The 22464-nt window shown below is 40.0% G+C and overlaps 1 protein-coding gene and 1 pseudogene across 1 annotated transcript in view; both read right to left on the bottom strand.

Moving 5' to 3' along the window:
• Positions 1-22464, bottom strand: part of MACROD2 (mono-ADP ribosylhydrolase 2) — a 1987750-nt gene that overhangs the window by 1105318 nt on the left and 859968 nt on the right. The gene's annotated exons all lie outside the window — the stretch shown is intronic.
• LOC149747450 (heterogeneous nuclear ribonucleoprotein A1 pseudogene) overlaps positions 1-22464 on the bottom strand; it is a 77766-nt pseudogene that overhangs the window by 20742 nt on the left and 34560 nt on the right.

The raw sequence follows: 22464 nt of genomic DNA on the forward strand, positions 1-22464 counted from the left end.
GTTGTTTAACTACTTAGTCTGTGGTACTTTGTTATGGCAGCCCTGGCAAACGAATGCAGACATCTTCAGTAAATATTTATTCATTGTGAAAATCATGGCAAAGTAAGAAGGAAATGACTCTGATTTAAACATAGGGGTTGAGACATAAGGCAAATGTCTGCCTTCTCTTAAACATGAAAATATCACACATGTGTGCACAAGAGGGAGTCTGGTGTGCAGTTCAAGGAACTGTGGTTGTACCTTTGTTACAGCAGAAAAACTTCTGGAATAAAAGGTCACATCTATAACCAAGTGCTGGGGTTAAGAATATTAATGAGGATTATTTGCTTCATATGTTTATGGTTATCAAAAGCAAACAAAAATAAACTAGGGTAAAATGTCATGATTAAAAGGAGAATTTTCATTGTCATGCACCTCTGCTGCTTCCTGTCTGTTCTTTGTTCTTTGGATGTCCAGCAATAGAACTCCCTTCCTAATTGGAAGAGATCCCCCACCATATAGGCTCTGGTAGAAGAGAGGCTTCACTCTCATTAAGAAGCCAGTGGACCAGGCAACCAGAGAAATGGCACATGGTCTAAACACAGCCAATTAAAGGCTCCTACTTGGAACTTTGATGTTCTGGAGAATGATGGAAAGGTGCAAGGACAGCTGAGAAGTTATCTTTGGAAGTGTTGAAATCTCAGTGCAGCCAAAAGCAAGTGTCCACTGGAGGTGGAGCCAGCAGTGGAGTGCCCTACCCAGACAGACTATGGCTTGAAGTAAGGTATGTGTTGTACTATCCTGTGCGGGAACCCAGATTTCTGCTTAGTTCTCCTGCATTTCTGCCCAATCAGTGAATATCCTTCTTCATTCTTCCATTTAAATTAGCCAGAGGACATTTCTGGGGCTTGAAAAGAAGCCAGATATGAATCACTAACTAAACTTAACTATACAAATTCCATGTACTGAAACTAGTATCTAGTTCTACTTTCTATAATTAGAAATCATTTTTATTTCCTATATATGTGACCTTTATTTGGGGACCATTAAAAATATATATTTATAGGACCATGTTCTGCACATAAAATTAACCAGAAAAGAACATTATTATAAAAACTGATGGAATTTTTTTTTAACTTAAAAAAAAAAAAGTATCATGTAGTGAACCTCAGAATTTGATAGGACTGTAATTATTCCCTTAAAATTCAAATTTGTTAGACGCCCACCTTCAAAAGGAATGCAACACCCCCTGGCTGTGATTGACACCTGTCTGCAGTCCGTCCACAGAGATTCATCTGCCTCACACAGACTTGCTCATCTTGTCAATCAAAGAAAAATCTCATAATCCGTTTTGGCACCTCTAGGTCTTCCAATTCTCAAAGTAATACACCAAATAACTTAAAAACACACAAACCTGGGCTCTGTGGTCAATCTACTGTAACCTCGTGCAGGTGAAGACCTTAGCATGGCTGCATAAGGTCACAAAATCTTGTGAGGCCATCCGTCTTGCAATATAAACCCAAATCAAATGTCTATCTGTTGCCACCGTTTATTTTTATTATTTTTTTAAGCTAATAAAGAACTAGCTACACAATTATAATTACCTAGTTACTGTAGAGAAATCAATGCGACAGATTTTTTTTCAAGGTGATTAAAAACATTGTTTATCCTGGGCTCGAACACTACAGGATTCATCGTGTGGATTGGCATTTTGCCTGCAGCCATATGCCATCTGTCATCTTCTTTAATGAAGTTTGCATCAATTTACAAGAAGCACCAAATGCCATGTAACTGGTAGAATCACTTTACGCAAGCAGATCAATGTTTGATGTCAGTTTTTTTTCTGTGGAAACTCAGCTCCCGAATCCATATAAGGAAAGTTTTCTGAGGCTTCAGTCCCTCAGGTGATGACAGTATCAGAGTAAGTGGCTCCAAAACAAACTACTGAAGAGAAAAGGTCTAAGTTCATGAACTGGAGCTAATAAATTAATAAACGGGGGAGAAATCCACGAACGTTCAGAACTGTGACTATGCTGCTAAACATAGCAGATTTGGAATTTTAGGAGGAAGAAATTCTACATTCATTAAAAAAAAGGTAATGAGAGTACTAACTTAAAAACAAATACCCCTTTTGAAAAGATTAATAGCAAACATGTTCTTCTTCTTTCCAAATGTTATTGGTCTAATTGACTTAAGTCATTTTCAATTTCTTGTGTTAAAGAGAAAGATGTAAGGTAAATAGTGAGATCCAAGGTTAAATTTATTTGGAATTGAAATAATATTTCAAAGTATTTTAAACTTCCCTCCTTTATCTTCCAAGGTTTTTACCCTAAATTTCCTGACCCTCGTGAAGATTCTGGTAAAACCCACCCCCGTCCCCATCTCTCCTCCAGAGGTAAACACTGTCCAGAAATCAGTGTGCCTTAGTTGCATACATGTTTATTTATTTCTCTTCAGCTCCATGACCTCCCTGGTCCCTAGTGCACCAAAGCAACCTGCCCCTGTATTCTCTTTTCCTCCATCATTGCTGGATGGATGTTTACTGCACGTCATTTGCATGAAAATTGGCGGGTGTGTGTGAAGAATAAACTTATCCCCACCCCCTACGCTTGCACCCTCGACCATCCCTTCCAGACACTCTCACACAACTGACAGAACTCTTAGCCCCCGATCTGGAGATACAGAGCAAGGCAATAATTCAGGCCCTATAATTCAGTAAACTTAATTGCAGGAAACTTTTCTGGTTTCTGGACTTCTGGCTTTAAGTAATGCTCACACAGAATATTCTCAAATCTAGTTCCAACTCCTTCCACTTTCCTGAGCTCCAGCTGGCTACTCTTCAACACCAACTGGGTGTCTCCTTCAAATCACCTTGCCTAAAACCTGACTCATCTTTCTCCCAAGCCACTTTCAACTCCACCATCCTATTTTCTGTTCATAGAATCTTATACTCCCAAGTTTCTTAAACTTGTTAATTTTATCTAAACTCTTGCCATCCTCTAGCATCCCATATCCAATTGCAAGTAATCAGTTACCAGGTTATCTAACAGCATACTTTTAAATTCCTCACATCCACCTATTATCGTCCCTTTTCTTTGCCATCACCCTGGTTCAGATGTGTGCCACCTGATCCATGATGGCAAACAGGGAGGTGTGTCCCAACAATGTTACATTCCATGGGGAATGGTCCTCAGATGGAAAGAGGCTGAACGTTGCTCACACACTCACAAAACAACAAATACCCATTACATCCTTAAATACCCCTTTGAGACTATCAGTTTCTTGCTCAAAAGCAATCAGTGACAAACGTTAGGGCAGAAGGGGACTCAGATAATACCATCATCAATTAATGGGTGCTTGTTCCTTACCAGGTGCTTTTATAGACACTATACACATTGGCACATTTAATCCTCAGGACAATCTGGTAAAGTATTTCCCATATTATCCAAACAAAGTAACTGAGGTCTAGAGACATTAGTTAATTTCCTTAAAGCCACTTCGGAGAGCCATTTGATCCTTTCAAAGAAAAATGAAAATGTGCATTACATACAATTCAGGAATTCCACAATTAGGTGTAGGCCTCCTAGAGAAATTCTCATATGTACACGAGGAGACATGTATGAGGTTATTCATAGCACAATTCTTTTTTTATTTTTTTTTTTACAATCTACCAACTTCTAGAACTAAGTGCCTTATAAAAGCCTTCATATCATTTTTTTTAACTTTTTATTTTAGATTGGAGTATGGCCGATTAACAATAATGTGACAGTTTCAGGTGCACAGCAAAGGGACTCAGCCATACATATGCATGTACCCATTCTCCCCAGACTCCCCTCCCATCCAGGCTGCCACATAACATTGAGCAGAGTTCTCTGTGCCATACAGTAGGTCCTTGCTGGTTATCCTTTTTAAATGTAGTGGTGCATAGCACAATTCTTCACAATAGAAAGAAAAAACTTGGAACAACTTACGACAATCAATAGGAGACTGTATGTCACTACCCTAAGGATGGCCACTAACACAAAAGAGAAAACAGGTGTTGGTGAGGATGTGGAGAAATTGGAACTCCCGTGCATTGTTGCTGGGAATGTGAAATGGTATAGTTACTATGGAAAACAGTATGGAAGTTCCTCAAAAAAATTAAAAAAACAGAATGATCATATAATCCAGAAATTCCACTACTTATAAGTATATAAGAATAAGAATTGAAAGCAGGATCTTGTAGAGATATTTTCACAGCCAGGTTTACTGTAGCATTATTCACAATAGCCAAGAGGTGGAAGCAACCCAAGTGCTCATGGATGGATGAATGGATAAAGAAAACATGGTGTATACATACAATGGAATGTTATTCAAACTTAAAAGAAGAGGGAAATTCTGATACATGCCACAACGTGGATGAATCTTGAGGATATTATGCAAGGGAATAAGCCCGTCACAAAAAGACAAATGCTGTATGATTCTACTCATATGAGGTATCTAAAGTAGTTAAAGTCATAGAAACAGAAAGTAGAAGTGTGGTTGCCAGGGGCTGGGGGGATGGGGAAAATGAAAGTTGTTTAGAGTTTCAATTTTGCAAGATGAAAACATGTTTAAAACACCTGTTGTACAACAATGTAAATATACTTAAAACTACTGAACTGTACACTTAAAAATGGTTAAACAGGTAAATTTTATGCTATGGTTTTTTTTTCACCACCAATAAAAAAAAATCTCTATGTATGTCAATGTCTTTGAAATTGTAATTCCAAATCTAGAAACGTAATATGGAGAAATAATTATAAATGAGTGAAGGTGATCAAAAAACAAAAAAAAAAAAAGAAAAGAACAATCAAACATACACAGAGACATGGCTACAAGGCTCTTCACCTTAATTTAGTGTATACTGGAAAAGAGAAAACAACAACTGAAGCATTTAATCCATGCGAAGAGTTAAATTGATTATGGCACATTCATACAACAGAATACTCTGCATCAACTGGAAATGTGTTTAGAATAAGTGTATAGGAAAAGAGAAAATGCTCATAACATAATATTATCTGATTTTTCTATAAACATGTATTTGTTTTATTAGTGGTAGAGGAAGAAGGGCAGGAAGCTATTTTAAGAATAACTTCCTCAGGGGCTTTCCTGGTGGTGCAGTAGTTAAGAATTCGCCTGCCAATCCAGGGAACACGGGTTCGAGCCCTGGTCCGGGAAGATCCCACATGCCACGGAGCAACTAAGCCCATGCACCACAACTACTGAGCCTGAGCTCTAGAGCCCGCGAGCCACAACTACTGAAGCCCACATGCCTACAGCCCATGCTCCGCAACAAGAGGAGCCACCGCAATTAGAAGCCCACGCACCACAACAAAGAGTAGCCCCCACTGGCCACAACTAGAGAAAGCCCATGCGCAGGGACGAGAACCCAACACAGACAAAAATAAATAAATTAAAAAAAAAAAAAAAGAATAACTTCCTCAGTACAGGTATTTTATTGCACTTCACAGATGTGTTTTTTTGTTTGTTTGTTTTTTTAACAAATTGAAGGTTTGTGGCAACCCTGTGACAAACAAGTCAATCAGCACCATTTTTCCAATAGCATTTGCTCACTTTGAGTCTCTGCTTTTCATTTTGGTATTTATTACAATATTTCAAACTTTTTCGTTATTACCGTATTTGTTATGGTGATGTTACCACTGCAAAAAGATTATGATTTGCTGAAGGCTCAGGCGATGGTTAACAATTTGAGCAATAAAGTGTTTTTTAATTAAGGTATGTACATTTTTTTAAGACATAATGTTATTGTATACTTAAAAGACTACAGTATAGTATAAACATACTTTTATATGCACTGAGAAACAAAAAGTTATGGGGCACACTTTATTTTGATATTTGCTTTATTGCATTGGTCTGGAACCCAACCCACAGTATCTCCAAGGTATGCCTGTATGTTTTTCTTACCAGCACAGAACCCTGTTAGTTTCAACCCTTTAAACATGCATTATCTATAGGTTGCATTTGGTCACTAATTACTTGCTTATCTTTTATTGTTGCTGTATACTGTTTGTTTTTTGCTTTTGAACTTGTCACATATGTCTGTATTCTCTCCCTAACAAGACTGTAAAGTCTTTTAAGGCTAGAACTTCTAGCAGTATAAGCACTGTTCTCTAATTGTTTTCTATTACGTCTATCTATAACTGAGTGAGGCTCATGTATAAGAAAATAGGATCAGGCAGAAAGAATACAGAATATTAAACCAACAAATGTAAATTGTATACCTATGATGTGCAAGACAAGGCCAGTTACTAAAGATATTATAAAGAATATCTTTATATTGTTGTTGTCTTCAAAGAGTTTATTATCTTGTTAGGGAAGCTATATACACATAACAGACAAGTTAAACCCTGAGAAGAACATGTGATTTATATTAAGTTGCCAAGATGTAATAAAACAAGTTATTGATACTTTTTTTCTCCATACCCAGTGTGTGAAAATATAATGAAATGGCCTAAAATAATGATTTTCTAAAATGCTTATCTGTACCCTTGGCTGTTTTGTTCACACATGAAATCTGAGGATAATTAAAATTCATGCCATTTTTGGAATGTTAGGAACAAATCAAATATGTGAAAATCTTCCAAGAGTTTAAAAGCAAAATTCCCAAAGGGATTCACTAAAATTGTACTGTCAACAAATATCTGAGTTTGGATTTTTAGCTCACTTTGCTGGTAGGAAAAAGAAAAAAAAAGAGGGAAAGAAGGAAGAAAGAAGGGAAACAAGAAAGGGAGGGAGGAAGGGAGGGAGAGGAGGGAAGGGAAGGGAAGAAGGAAGAAAGGAATGGAGGTGGGGAAAAGAGAAAAATCCCTCTCTGTCCAATCAGGATTTTATCTGCATCACACCACTCAAACTCCTGCCAGCAATCCACCCATGACCTCCATATTGCTAAATCTCGTGGCCATTCTCAATCTTCAGCTTACTTTATCCCACAACAGAATTTCATACTGTGATCACTCCCTCCTCAAAATACTTTCTTTCATACTTTATACACTGCCCTTCCTTGGTTTTCTTACTGCATCACTGGTCATTTTTTCTTAGCCTCTTTATGTAGTTCCTGAACTTCTCCCTGACCTCTTAATGGTGACCTCTCAATGGCTTAGACCTCCATGTGCTCTTCTGTCTACATTCACCCCCTCTTGGTGTCGTCTGTCCTCAAGACTTTAAATACCACCTACTCGCCAACGATTCTCAAATTCTGCCTTTTGCCCAGACCTATTTCCTGACTTACAGAGCCTGACTTTTATATACCCTGTAGCTGGATGTTTAATAGTCTTCTCAAACTTGACTATACATGAATTCCTGACCCAAACTTGAAAACCTGCTCTTCCTATGGCCATTTGCAAATCATCTGATAGCAGCTCCATCCTTCCAGATGCTCAGACCAAATCTCTTGGAGCCATCTTATTTCTGTTGGTTCTACCTTCAAAATACGTATAAAACCTGAACTCCTTTTGCCACTTCACCTGCCATCTTGATTGAGCCAATCACACATCTCATCTGTATGACTCCAGTAGCATCCTGATTCTACCCTCGCTATGCCAAGCATCATCCCCAAAGAGATTAGTCTGGCTACAAAGATTAGCCAGGCTAATCTTTAGAAACTTAAATTAAATCATGCTGCTCCTTTGCTCAAACAATGCAATGGCTCCCATTTCACCTGGAGTTAAACTCAGATATTTTAGGATGGTTGACAAGGCCCTATATAATCTGCTGCAACCTCCTGCTCCGACCCTAAACAGCCATCTTATCTCACTGAACTCATCTTCACTTTGTTCCCCTGACCTTAGCCACAAAGATCTCCAGGGATTTCATTGCCTGCTCCAGCTGACTCCTACGTCTGAAATGATCCTTCCCCAGACCATCTGCTTGGTTCACCCCTTTACCTCCTTCAAGTCTTTGCTCAAATCTCTCCTCCTCAGTGAGACCTCTCCTGAGCCCCTATTTCTTATTTAGTACTGGAGTCCACCCGCTCACTCCTTAACCTGCTCTATTTTTTCCTCTATTCATAGCTTTCATTAGTTTCAAGCATGCTATATAATCTAAATTATTTATATATTCATGGTAATTGTGTGTTGTACAGCTCTCCCTATCCTCTTGCTAAAATATCATCTTTGTAAGGTCAGGGATCTTCTCCTGTTTTTTTTCACTGATGTATCCATCCCCTGTTCCCATAACAGTCCTTGGCACATAGCAGACACTGAATAAACATGTATAAAAAACAAATAGAATATAGTGAGGAACATAACAACATGAGATGGAAGAGGCTGGTCTGTGCTTTTAAGTCTCAGTTATAAATCATGAAATTCCCCAGAACTTGTTCTTATTCATAGTGCCGTATATGGAAAAATGTCCATAGTACGAAATGATATAAAGCCATCACAGTTTACACATGCGAACTCATGCAGCAGTAATGATATCAAAAGTAGAGAAGCAGTGCCCTTTGTTCGTGATTAAGCGGGTAAATAACTTTTTTCCCGAGAGTCATGCAAAATCCTATATGAGGAAGGATTATTATTTAATAAAGAGACTCCCAGAGCCCCTCAATGTTATCATATCGGAAAGAATTACTCATTGTGCTGCTGAAAGAGGTATCTAATTTAGGGAGATCTCATTTACTCATAGATTGTTTTGTTATAGATGTTTTAAATTACAGTTCCTTAAAACTTCAGGGCAAAACATGGTTCAAGTTTACCATGCAGAGCAGGCACGGTGATTGCCAAATCAGGGTCACAACAATAAAACCATTCAGGATAAGTGACTTGTGCTGACACCGTGTAATTGTGCAAATGCTTCTTCAATTCAGGGTGTGTGCTTGAAATTAATTTGATTTAATTTGGTTGCATGTTCCTGTTGCCATATAGTTACAACAGAGGGTCATCACTGGCTCTTGCTGTCTGGGTCAGGCTACGTGTAACGATGGTAAAATTTCAATAAGCAAATGATGGTTCTGGAACTAACTGGAGACTCAGAGAAGCATGTGCATCTGATTGGAACTCTCTTTTCCTTCCTGGACCTGAAGTGGCATGCCAGTCTCCCTGTGGTACAGACAAGCCCAGGAGACCTCGAAACTCAGCCACTCCATTTCCTGTCCCTCGGCAGCTTGGAGCATCAGGAGAAAAAAGAGGGGAGGCCATGGCAGACTCAGCTTGTGGTGGTGAGGCTGACCCTACAGAAGACTTTACCAGGCTGCAGTGCAGTGAATGGGGAGGCGCAGCTGAGCACAGGAAGCCATCACTGTGCACTCAGGCTCCAAGCCTGACAAGAGCGGGTCTAGACTGAGTCAGTGAGAAGAAACCGGCAAAAAAGAGAAGCAGGGGCTTATGGGTAAAGAGACCACCCAGTAACTAACCCCAAAGTACTCCTGTGGAGAAGACTTGTTCTCTTTCTGGTTTAGGTAACAAAACATTGCCATTTGACTGGTCCAAGGCTCAGAGGCCTGGTTTTCCTCTTCATTCTTCCTATGCATGATTTTTGGCAAGACTCAGTCTCGTTGGGCCTCATTTTCTTTACATTTTAAATAAAAGAGCTAAAAACAGGCCTTTTTCCTGTTTTGTTTTCTGCAGTTTGAATATTCTGTGACTTCATGGGACAAGTCAAATGGTGATGCTCAAGATGGTAGTCCTCTCTGAACATATGCGCGAAACACAACAAGAAAGACGCCATTCTGGTGAGGATGCAATTGTTCCTGCTGGTATTCAAGAAATGCTAACTGTCTGATCAGTATTAGCTGATCTACCATTCCCCCCATTTTTTCTGTCCATTTACTTCCTAGAACAGATATTTCTTCTGCCACTATAATACTCACTTTACTGTTCTGTAATTGTGTGATCCCTAGAGGCAACTGAGGGCAAAGACCTCTCCGTCCCTAGTTCTGGGCACACAGTAGACACCAAAAACCACATATGCACATGTATATGTACGCAGACCTTCAGGTGGGAAATGAATTTTTGTAACATGCTAGTGTCCTGGCCATTTTGCCTTGTTATCCTCCTAATAGTCCCCAAACTGAAGTACCTCCCCTCCCCTGCCAAAAGTCAAAAAAGCATCCACTGTGACTATGTTTTCAGAAAAGTGAATAGATATCTCTAGATCTGACAAATGGGCCAATAAAATTCTCTACTGGAGACCTTAAGGTAGAAATGAGAACCTGGGTTTCTGAGCTTAAAGAAAGCTGCCATGATTGCTCTGAGTAATTTCATTTCTTTCTTTCCTTTCTCTCTCTTTATAACTTCCTACCCTTACCTCATTTCCTCATTTATAAACTGGGGTTTAATACTACCAATCTGAGAACTACAAGTTAAAAATAGCACCAGGGCTGGCATTCATTTATCCCTTATTTCAATGATATCAGACATGTTTAGAGAACCTATGATTTCCAGGCACTGGATTGGGTGGTGGGAATAAAACGTTAACCAGTTGGACACAGTACCTCTCCTCACAGAACCTAGGCACTAGTAAAGGATACGGACAAGTCATAACCCAGGTAAAAAGGTGTATGATGGAAGAGTGGGGTAATGTGGGAAGAGGCCCTATCCAGCATTCGGGGTAGGGCGATGATCCCTTTAAAACATAAGTCAGAGCATGTTCCTCTTCTTCTCAAACCTCCCAGTGACTCTCACTTTACTTAGAGTGAAAGCCCATGTCCTTACAGGGACCTATAAGGCTTTCTGTGGTCTGGGCCCTGACCATCTCTCTGACCTCATCCTCTTTTCTGCCCCCCACTGGTTCACTCCAGCCATTCTGGCCCCCTGCCATTCCTTAAACACAGATGTGCATGCCTACCTCAGGGCCTTTGCACTTGCTGCTTCTTCTGTCTGAAATATTCTTCTTCCAGACAGCCTCTTAACTAGCCCCCCTCACTTCATGTAAGTCCCAACTCAAATGACGCCTTCTCAGTGAGGCCTTCCCTGGCCACTGTGCCTAAACTTCAACATCCTAAATGCCAAGCTTTTATATTCTGCATCCTGCTTCATTTTTTTCTCCTTAGTATTTATCACTACTATGTATTTTCCCGTTTATTGCCTGACTTTTCCACTAGAAGTGTAAGTTCCATGACAGAAGGGTCTTTTGTTTATTTTGCTCACTGTAGTATCCCCAGGGTCAAGGAAAATGCCTGGCACATCGTAGGCACTCAATAAATATTCTGTGAATGAATAAATGAATGGAGTGCTATGAAATACTTTCCTGAGGAAGTGATTAATTGAAAACTAAGTTGAAATCTGAAGCACGAAGCTGAATTATCCTGGCAGTGGTAATGGGGGACAATGAGAAAGAAGTGGGGCAGAAAAGAGCATTTTAAAGAAAGAGACCAGCCTGAACAAAGTCTCGGAGGTAAGAGGGAGCAAAAGCATTTGAAGAACATCAAGACTTTGTCAGAACTGAAGCCTGAATGCCAAAGGGTTAGCAAGAGATGGAGAGGTAGGTCTGGAGAAGGAGGCAGAAGGCAGACGAGGCAGACGAGGCAGGGCCTTGTGAGCCATGCAGACAAGTTTTCACTTTACCCTAAGAGCAATGGAGGATGTTTAAGGAATTTTAATCAGCAGAGTGATGCTATCTGTGATTGAAAACAAAGTCATCGTGACTGGATTGGACAGGAGCACGGTGGAGGCAGGGAGACCAGTCAGGAGGAAGGTGAGGGATGCTGTGTGTACCAGAGAAGGGGGGATGGCACTCAAGAGAAGTGGAAAGATTCCAGAGCCAATTAGGACTTGGTAATTGATACATATATGATATAACTAATGTAAGATTAATGATACAATTATATGTAATAAATAATACAGTTGACCCTTGAACAACACAGGGGTTTAGGGGCACGGACCCTCCATGCAGTTCAAGATCTGAGTATAACTTTACAGATGGTCCTCATATACATGGTACTGTATACTTGGTTCCACATCCGTGGATTCAACCAACTGCAGGTCGTGTAGTACTGTCGTAAGTATTTATTGAAAAAATTCCATGCAGTTCAAACCCATGTTGTTCAAGGGTTAACTGTATGTGTATTTCTAGGGTCAATCATGGAGAGGAGGATAAGTGAAAGGGAAGAAAGGGTCAAAGGTGATGTCTAAGTTTCTGGCTTGGGTAACTGGTATCAATCACAGTGTGGTAGTAGAAAGATGGCCAAATTCTTTGACAAGTAGGGTTCTATGTCACCTCCCCTTAACTCTGGGAAGAATTTGTGATGTCTTTGGCCAACCAGATGTGACAGAAATGATGCTGTACCAGACTGGAAGAAACTGGCAGCTTCCAGACCTGGTGTCTTGGATCTAAGCAACCCAGTTGAGCTGCCAGGCCACACCCGCACCAACTGGTCAGATGTGCTAGCGAGACATGTGGAGCTGACACCAAATGTCGAATGTCCTCTGGCCCAGTTGAGCCGCACCAGCTGACACCGTGTGGAACAGAGGCAAGCCTTTCCTGAGGAGCCCTGCCCAAGTTATAAATTCATGAGCAAAAAAATAATTGATATTGTCTTAAGCTAATAACTTTCCGGGTGGTTTGTTACACAGCCATAAATAATCACAGAGAGAGAGACAATGAGAAGAGAAATTGTCATGATTTATCTGAATGCAACCAGACAGGGTTAAGCAATCTCGATCCCTCAAGTATTCCTACTTGGTGGGATGTCGCAGGAAAGTAGAGTGCCTGATAGTACGGGGTACACTAGTACTTTCGGATGAAGTTGGAAGGAGTTAATTCCGATCCAAATTAACCATGGAGGAAACGGAGTATATTAAATACTTCAAGATCACACTTTCACTTCGTTTGAACCACTGGAGGAAATCCAATCTCAAATTAATACAACGAAACCAGAAGCTTGCTTAAAAAATATTTCATCGGATTGCAAACTTCAGCTTGGGGCAGGGCATATTGGACCCCTTTAATAGTTACTCTAGTACAGACATTCTTTTCATTGTGTGAGTGAACAAAAGAAGATTAAGTGAGCACCTCTGGAACTGTCTAAGTTAGAGGTGGGCACCGTCCCTATGTTAATTTGGAGATCGATACGGCTCCAGATCAATATCAGAGCTTCATGTCAGGGGCCAGTACATGTATGTGACAGGTGCAGCCAGGTGGGAAAGGAGAGCTTTTATTTGAGCTACTTCTTCTTTTATTTTTTTTTAAGTTAGTCAGATACAGACAGTTCATTTTTAAGCACTGGGATTTAGAGCTGGAATGTGGATGGGATTAAATCAGTTTTATTAGAGGAAGAGGAAGCCCAGAGGGAAAAAGGCATGAAAAACTCAGTGCCTTCTAAACTCTGACATCAGTCCGACATGCTTACCACAGAGCCAGAAGCCACCTCAGTAAACCTCAGCCAAGGGCTCTATAAACTCAAGTATTATTTCTATTACCATCCTAATTACCCTCCTCATTGAAAAGGAAGAAAACACACCCTCGTTGCAGACATAATGTTCAAATTATATACGTGCCCTGGAGCTTAAGAAAGGTTAGGTATGTCTCCTGGTTTTTCATGAAACGAACTTAGACCTACTCATTCAGGCTGTTAATTACTAGCATTTCTTAAATGTAATTATAGTCTTTTTAGGAAATGGGTTGTTGCACATTTTTCCACCCAAAGACACAATAGAGAGTCTAACTCCTCTGTGGTATTTAAAACATGTTAGTCAATGAATAGGTAAGTAGTTCAAAGGAAAAAGAAGCAGTACTGCCATCATTAACCATGACTCAGAATATGATGTGGCCACTATTTGGCGAAGGCAAATGAATTCCAAATACCTCCTCAGAAAAATGTGGCCATTCTCACCATTTTTATGACCTACTAAAGAGGGCATGTTGGTGTCTTCTATAATTCTGTAGTTGATGGTATTATTTCCTACGTCTATTACATAAGGTCTACATAATTGATTCTAACTTGAATATAGCTCCAAGAGCAATTTTATCTTCAGAAAGGAATTTTAAATGCTATTTTTTTCTTAAGAAAATGGTGATAATGCAATCCAACATGTTTCCTTTAGTGACCTGAAATCTTAGAGACAGAATTATTGCCCTAATACTTTGATCTGTTCTACTTAAGAGTCTGAATGCCTTTCTGGCTTTTTAGGGTGATTTTATTGATCTATTTTAACTTTAAATGTTTGCCATATTGCCTTTTAATCTTTAAACTGTTCAACCAAATAGCATTTTGTGGGAGGGAGCAAAGAAAAGGGATGGATTGTGAAGGGGAGCAAATCTTATGCTTGTCAACACCCCAAGTTTCCAATCTATTTAGAAAGATATTTTAGAGGTTCACATGTGTCATAAATTGATTATTCAGCTATTCCTTTTTTTTTTAACATCTTTATTGTTGTGTTAGTTGCTGCTGTATAACAAAGTGAGTCAGCTATACATATACACACATCCCCATATCCTCTCCCTCTGTGTCTCCCCCCCCCACCCTCCCTATCCCACCCCTCTAGCTGGTCACAAAGCACCGAGTTGATCTCCCTGTGCTATGCGGCTGCTTCCCATCTATTCAGCTATTCTTGTGGAGGTTATATAACAGCCATAAAACATGGTTCTTCCCTTCAGGAAATCATCTTTCAAAATAATGGTTGAAAGATGACACCTATTGGGAGATCAGCTCAATGCTTTGTGTCCACCTAGAGGAGTGGGATAGGGAGGGTGGGAGGGAGACACAAGAGGAAAGAGATACTGGGATATGTGTATACGTATAGCTGATTCACTTTGTTATACCACAGAAACTAACACACCATTGTAAAGCAACTATACTCCAATAAAGATGTTAAAAAAAAAAAAAGGCGACACCTATAAGGACAAAGAGATAACCTAGTAAAATAAGGATGTGAGAATTCCCAAACACCGGAAGATAAAAATTTTAAAAAAAAGGTTTTGATGAGACCACATGGTCTGGGACAGTTATGAAAGCATCACTCACTCATGTATTCACTCATTAAATATTTAACAGAGTGCCCGCCATATGTTAATGACTGGGCTAAGGTCTGGGAAGTCAGTAACAAGCCAGAAGTAGACCTAAGCCTGGCAGCATGGCATCATCTCTAAGCTGGTGGGCTCAGGAAGGAGCAAGTCTGCCTCAGCTTGAATCCTCACCTTGCCACTTAGAAACGATGGTGCCTTCTAGGGCTTTGGACAAACCACTCAATCTTTCTGTGCCTCAATTTCCTCCTCTAGGAATAGAGATACTAAGAGTGGACTGTTAGGAGGATTAAATGAGCTAACACGTGTAAAGCATGGCACATATAAGCACTATTCAAATGTAAGGTCGACTCCTTAGAATACAGAAGGAGGCATTGGTCAGGGAAGAGGCAAACCTAAGCAATGGGGACCTGAACTGGAACAGAATTCCTAGGAGCTTCCCTCATTCACTTCATTGACTTAGACGTACAGGGCCCAGGCTGCAGGAGAAGGGGGGCAGGTAGGACTCAGCTAGTATTCCTGAAGAATGTCCCGCAGCTCTCAAACTCAAGATGCAGGCCAGTGTGCTAATAACATCACTCCAGAGTGTGGACAAGCTTGAGGCAATTCCAAAGCCTGTCAGCATAGAAACTGAGTAAAAATATGCTCTGACTTCTTGTTGCCTCATTTCCCAAACAGAAGAGCGTGAGAGCTACCCCTGCCTGTTCCCGAAGAGGCTGTGTGTGGGGTGCTGGGCTAGGAAATTTATGGATTACCTCATTCAATTCCCAGCAATAAACCTCGAGATAAGAACAGTGAGTCTTATTTTATAAATGAGGAGACTGAGGCGCAGGGAGGTTAAGTGCTTTGTCGGTGAGAAGATTCACCAGCTTTTACTTTTGTTTCTTAAACCTAAAGACCAAGGCTTGTTCTAGCAGAGTCCCTAAGCTTGAAGCTCAAGAGATGGTAGGGCTCACAGCTCAGAGCTGAGAGTCCCAGAGCTTGATATCTAGTCTGGCCTTGCCCATGAGAAGAAGGGGATTTATAAAAGCATCCAGGCTGACTGGCTCCAAAGGCAATGGCTCTACAATTCCAGCAGGAGGAGAGTAGGAGAAGTTCTATCGACAAGGGCCTAGCATGGGTTAATATTTTCTTTTCCATTGTAATAGCCTTTTAATTCTTATAAAGAATCACTAGAGGCAATGTGGGCTGCACCCCTTCCCTGCCCACGGCAGGTGACCTAGGCCCTAGCTGGGGGATTTACTTGCAAGAACTCACACACAGACATTACATAGGCTTGTGACAAAGGTCCTGAGGAGTCACACAGATTTCCAGCCCTCCAGGACCACCCAGGCAGGGACAGGGGCATTGTGATTACACCTACCCACGCTGGGCGGCGGTAGCTCCCAGCAACGGGAGACCACTCTGGCCCAGGAAACTCATCCCCTCCCTGTTGTGGTGGGAGTTGCATTTGTTTTCTGAGGCCAAGTTCAGATACAATACAATGCCAGGCGTTTCAAGGCAACGGTTGGATGGTTCCACCAGTTCTTTTCAGTTTGTCTTTAAAAATCCCTGAAAATAAAATTTAGTAATTGTGGCTTCTCATCATTGCCCATTGGAGGCAGGATGAAGGAGGCTAAGAGATGCTTTAACCACATAGCTTTAGATTAACGGAATGCATGAACTATTCTGAACCTTCACTAATGCTGAACAGAGGGTTTCAGGGACCTGCCCTCACCCTCTTTGCAGAGGTCCATGTGTTTTAGTTATGTCAGATGCAATTAGGTACAGCTCATCTCTTTCAAATTCCCCAGGGATTTATTACATGGGCCCTTGAAAGTTTCCCTTTCAAATGGCCATAGATTTTTACATTCAAATCAGTGTTCAATGATTGCTCTAATCCTGGCTTTAACTCTGCTCCACTCCTGTGTCCATGGGAGTTGACGATGTGAAAAATGGGAAAACAAACACGGTTCTTTGAATTATCACAGGAAAAACAGCAGAAGATGAAAATAATTTTGTAGCAGATGAGCTAATCCAAGGCTCCCTTGGCAGTGATGCCACCAGACTGGCTTCCACATCCCTCCACCCACAACCTGGGGCTGTGGTAAGACATAGATTTTTTCTTATGATGACGACATGATCATCATATCGCTTGATATGATGCGATATCGCTCGATATGATGTGATATTGCTATCATGACGATATCAAGCGATATCGCTCCTTCGTGATACAAATTCTCCTTCCCAGATCCGGTCACAACACTGGAAGAAAATTGATCCTGTTTCTCAAGTCAGAGTTGGGCATGCTACAGTCTGCAGAAGTCCTCCGGCTGCTTCCCACCGGTCGACACAGTTTGTGTATTTGTCATTCCAAACAAAAATACAATGTATGCTCCTCTCTCATGAGGCCAAAAAGAGACAGTGGTTGGATGTTCACAAATTGAGTTCCCACTAAGATTTTTTAAAAACTCACTTACGAGACACATACACAGACTCTCAGGCTTTGAAGGAAATTAGAAATGACTTTCAAGAACCTCTATTTGCAGACCCACGTATATTTAAAATTATTTTCAGTTTGTTTTTCATCATCAGATTTCACAAGAATCCAGGATTCTGTGTGCTTTTAAGGCACTAACTTGCTTAAAAAACAAAAAGAAAAGCACAATAACCGATCGTCTTCTGAATCCACTATACTCTGTATATACCACAATTAACACGACAGTCTGTGATGAAAGAATAATGTAAACTCATCGTGTTCACTAACAGTGCTGAGTCATTGCTCCATGAAAGGACTAACAAAGCATGCTTATTTCTCACCTTTTCTCAGTCAGGTTTAGCTACATTATTATAGTATTTCACCCCGATAGCCTCTCTGTTCTCCTCTGAGTCATTATTTTTCTCTTCCATTATTTAATTGGAAAAAAGTAAGTTCCCCTCAAATGTCAAATCTATATGTGTACATGCTATGTCTGAATTTCAGAACTGGTTAATGTCAATGTGAGTGAACCAATCTGAACATTCTAAAATATAAGTCAAGTTGATATTATCTTGGAAGAATATTTTTCCTTATGTTAGCTCAAAGGTCATATTCACTAAGTATACAGGTAAAATATGTTAAATATAGTTAATGAGTAACATATTTTTCTGTAAAATTAAACATTAATCAGAATGGTTTATTAGTAAATGCAGAAAGATAGCATTCATACATTTATTGACTTATTCAATACCTATTTTCTGGGAATTGACTATGTGCAAGGTTTTATGGCATGCATTACATGTGAATAAAGATAAAAAATATGGAGCTCAGAGTCTGCCTATCAGTACAACAGAGATGTTAAGTATAAGTAAGAGGAAATCCACAGAAGAGTGCCATGTGAAAATCAGAGAGAAAGATAACATCTGGCTGAAGCATATAAAAGTATATATGAGGGGTCATTTGATGAAGGTAGGATATGGTGAACATAAAGGGCTCTCCAAGTAGGAGAATAGGTATTAGGGCAAAGAGTTGGAGGTAAGAAAGCATGGACTACGTAACAAAAGCAGCCCAGTCCAGGGGGAGCTTTTGGAATGAAAGAATAGAATTTGAGTCTACAAGGGCAGGTTGAGTTTAACCCATGGAGGGCCTTGAAAACCAAATTAAAATTATGCTGGTTAACAACAAGGGTAGATGGTATTTTCACTTTGGCCAAACAACTGTTTAAAAAATGAAAGCATTAGTCAAACAAATTATGAGGCATAACTGAAAATGTTCTTTTGACAATGTTAAGTGCTTTGATCATTTATTTTAATAAATGTAGGCAAACTATACGGGTTCACGGTTGTATGCTAGTGGTCCGCAATCCTGAGTCTGTCTTTATCTCGTAATGTTTCTCTACATAGCATTTATTATTTCTCACCAAACAACTAATAATGCTTGTAGCTTTTCTTTAAAGGCATCTGACATCAAACAACATACACAAGAGAGGGCAGAGACTCCCTCACAAAAAGAAAAACATGAATGTGCCCCATGCAGTGATGCTTTGACATGACCAATTCAGTCTTTCAATGATGTAGCATTGCTGGTTAATCTTAGGCAACGTCTCAGATCCTGCCTTTGAGTACAAATGCCGTAAAGACCAAGCAATATTTGTAGAGTTTAAAGATGTACTCTTTCTCCCCCTCTTCAAATGAAGGAATGTCAAATAGCAATGCTTATACACATTTAGCTGTGAGGCAAGCCGAAAGCACCATGCCTAGACTATTCTCTACTATTTTACCTTGCACAGCGATTCTCTTTTCTGAATGGCCTTTGCAAAATTACAGTTCTAGGTATGCTTGTAAAGATGTGTAGAAATGTATCCACCCAGTCAGTGATAGGTAAGCTCAAGGTAATACTGCTATCCAGCCTAATATCACCTTTACCTTTAACAGATTGTTTTCAAATCCAGAAGTTTCTAAACAAATTAGAGTTGAATCAATTGCACACATATTTAAAATAGTTCTTATCTATTAAAGCAACAACATCAATTGATGCTTACTATACTTTCCTGAATAAATTAATAGAACACGATCACTTTCTTTACATATTGATAATGCATTTATGGCACATTCCATTTCAAATCTCATCATTTTAATATAACGTACTCGATTTTATTTTCAATTTTCAATAAACAAATAAGAAGCAATTTATAAAGGCCTATACAGATCACCAAAGATCAGACTAGATCTAGCAAAAGTGAATATGATTGACCCACGTGACTACAGTCACATACAGATCATATTCCAAAAATTAATCTGAAAAGAGAAAATAAAGAAATCAGAGGGGTTCTTATGAGTAGAAGGCCATAATAAATTTAAGTATAACACCAGGGTGACTCAGTAATTTAAGATAATGATAACATATTTACTGAGCTTTTACTATGTGCCATTCACGTGCTGAGCACATTTTACATATTAACTTGTTTCCAGATACGCTACTCTTTCTTAAAATCATAGTGACAACAATAATAGCTAATACTGATGGAGTGTTTGTTAATCGTCAGGCACTACATTAAACCACTTTACTTGTACTATCTCATGAATCCTTACACCAATTCAATGAGATGCACTTATTATGCCCATTTTACAGATGTAGAAACTGAGAAAAAAAAGGAGGCTTAATAATGCACCCAAAATTACATACATCACTAGCTATTTTCCCCTTGTGAATGATGACTCTGGTTGCTGAAATGGTAGACGGGGAACCTGGGTCCCTATTACACATCATGTGAAATAAACTGTCTAGCTATTTCTTATCCATCTAAATGCCTTACCTATTTCCTTTTCCTCCTGAGCACACAGCCAGTTTTCCCAGCATCCTCTGCAGTTAGAAGCGGCCATGTGACTAAGATCTGGTTAATGGATTGTGAGAGAAAGTGTTAAGTGTACTCTCAGGCCTGGCCCATAAAAACCTGTCATGAAATACTCCATTCTCTCTCTTCCCCTTTCTGCCAGCTAGATATCAATGCCCACGACTGTGGAAGCCATGTGTTGAAGAGAGCAGAGCTTCCATCAAGCTCGGTTCCCGAATGGCTGCATGTCGCAGTTACACCATCTCCCTAACTGCTATTTAGTTAATAACTGTTATTTAGTTTGATGTGAACCAGACATAAAATTCTATTGTATTAGTTATTGAGATGTTAGCATTTATTATATAGCATCCAGTATTTAATAATGGATGCTCTCTATATTTTAGATACTTATATAAATGTCAGACACTACTTTAGCAACGATGCAGAATCCAATTTCTTCAAATGTTCTCCCTTGTTGAGAAAGAGTTTGCTTTCTATACCGGCTGTAGCAGTCAGGTCCCCTGGAATGGCTTTGTACTATTTTAAATTACCATTTAAAATTTCATCAATAAGAAGATACAACATACAGAACGAAGAAGACAGGCTGACTCAGCCCATTGCCCCCCTGCAGTGATAGGCAGGCACTGCTTTGGTGAAAATCATTCTCCATAGTGTTGCAAGCAGTTTGGCTGTCACTAGCGATTTTGTGGGAGTTCCTACATACACCTTCTGGAGTCTCTGAAAGCTAATGGTACCTTTCCCTAAGCTTTGATTTTCCAACCCTTCCAATAGTTTTAGAAACACCTAATTTGATGTATGAAATCCCTTCCAGCTCAAAACACCCAGAAGGGTTCCTGTTTCTCTAATGAAACTCTGAGGGGTACAATGTAATCTCTACTTCTCAAGTCAACTGATCCTCAGTTATTGCCATTCAAAGTATTTTCCCAGCCCTAACACATATCCCCTCCAAAGCTGACAGTAAATGGACCTTAGACTACACAAATTCCTTATTATTAAAATCTTACTGTCAACAACAACCATCAATACAGGACAGGCTTCTTGGGGGTGTGACCTGTGCAGCTCAGGACTCTGTGCTTAGAAGGGCCCACACATGCTTTAAGGCTCTTCTGTGGCCTTCTTGAAGTTCTGGATAACTTTTGAAACAGGGGCCCACATTTTCATTTTGCACTGGGCCCTGCAAATTACACAGCTGGTTCTGTATCAGTGATGGTATTTGAGCAAGAATCCAGGGAGACATATGCAAAGAAATCCAGGCGCCCTCATCTCTTTGCATCTACAGTTCAATGGGGCAACACATAAAGCACAATCCTGTATCTATCCTTGACATCTCAACACCTCCAGCATACTGCCTTGTAGCCATGGTGTTTACTATGCCAAGCAGTGGAGGAACTTTAAGAATGTGATCAATATTATGTTGAAAAGAAAACACAGAAATTTTGAATTTTCTGATGGATCTTTGTGTGTGTAAGAGTGGAGACCCTTGCATTTGGGAAAACACCTTAATAATTTTTTTTTTTTTCCTGGGTAAGCAAACTTGGGTTCCAGACCATAGGCTGGAGTAGGGTTTGAGAGTTCAAGTCTTCTGCATAATAAAAGAGTAAGGATTTGGTTATTGTAGTAGCTCACGATATGACACTGGAACTCTGGAATACGAGATAGGGGAGAGAGATGGACCCTCTCAACATGGCAGAGTTGGGGGACCTAAGAAATGTCAGTGAAAATGTCCTTGGGGCAGAGAATGGCTAATGCATTTCTGGGAACAGTGCTGTTTACATTTAAGTTAAATGTGTTGTTCTATGTTTCGATTACAGCAACCAGATCCTGCACTCTATCTCCCTGTCCATTGCTACTACCTTTCTTTCCATGGCCTAACTTTAAGGAAAAATCAACTGTGAGTGGCCTTAGTTAGTGGTATCTTAAATCACTGATGGCCAAGACAGGGCAGAAAATGGCCAGCAGCCATGAGAGATGAGTCCATGAGCAGGGATTTGGAGTGAAATGTGCCACCACAACATCAGGCTTTTTGGACACATTGGAAATGTTAAGCACAGCACTGGACCTCCCAAAATGTACCGAGTGGAGGCTTAAGCCATTTTATTTGGCTAGAAAGGAAAATGTTGGCCTCAAAATCTGAAAGGACTTGGAGACATCCAGAATATACCAATATTTCCTAAAAATGGAATCACCTCTGGAAGTAATGGGAAAAGAATAGATGGACGAAATCAACATGAAA

This window comes from Delphinapterus leucas, chromosome 15, assembly GCF_059928025.1.
Source record: "Delphinapterus leucas isolate spDelLeu-1000000601 "Yukka" chromosome 15, BTC_Dleu_Yukka2, whole genome shotgun sequence".
Classification (NCBI taxonomy): Eukaryota; Metazoa; Chordata; class Mammalia; order Artiodactyla; family Monodontidae; genus Delphinapterus; species Delphinapterus leucas.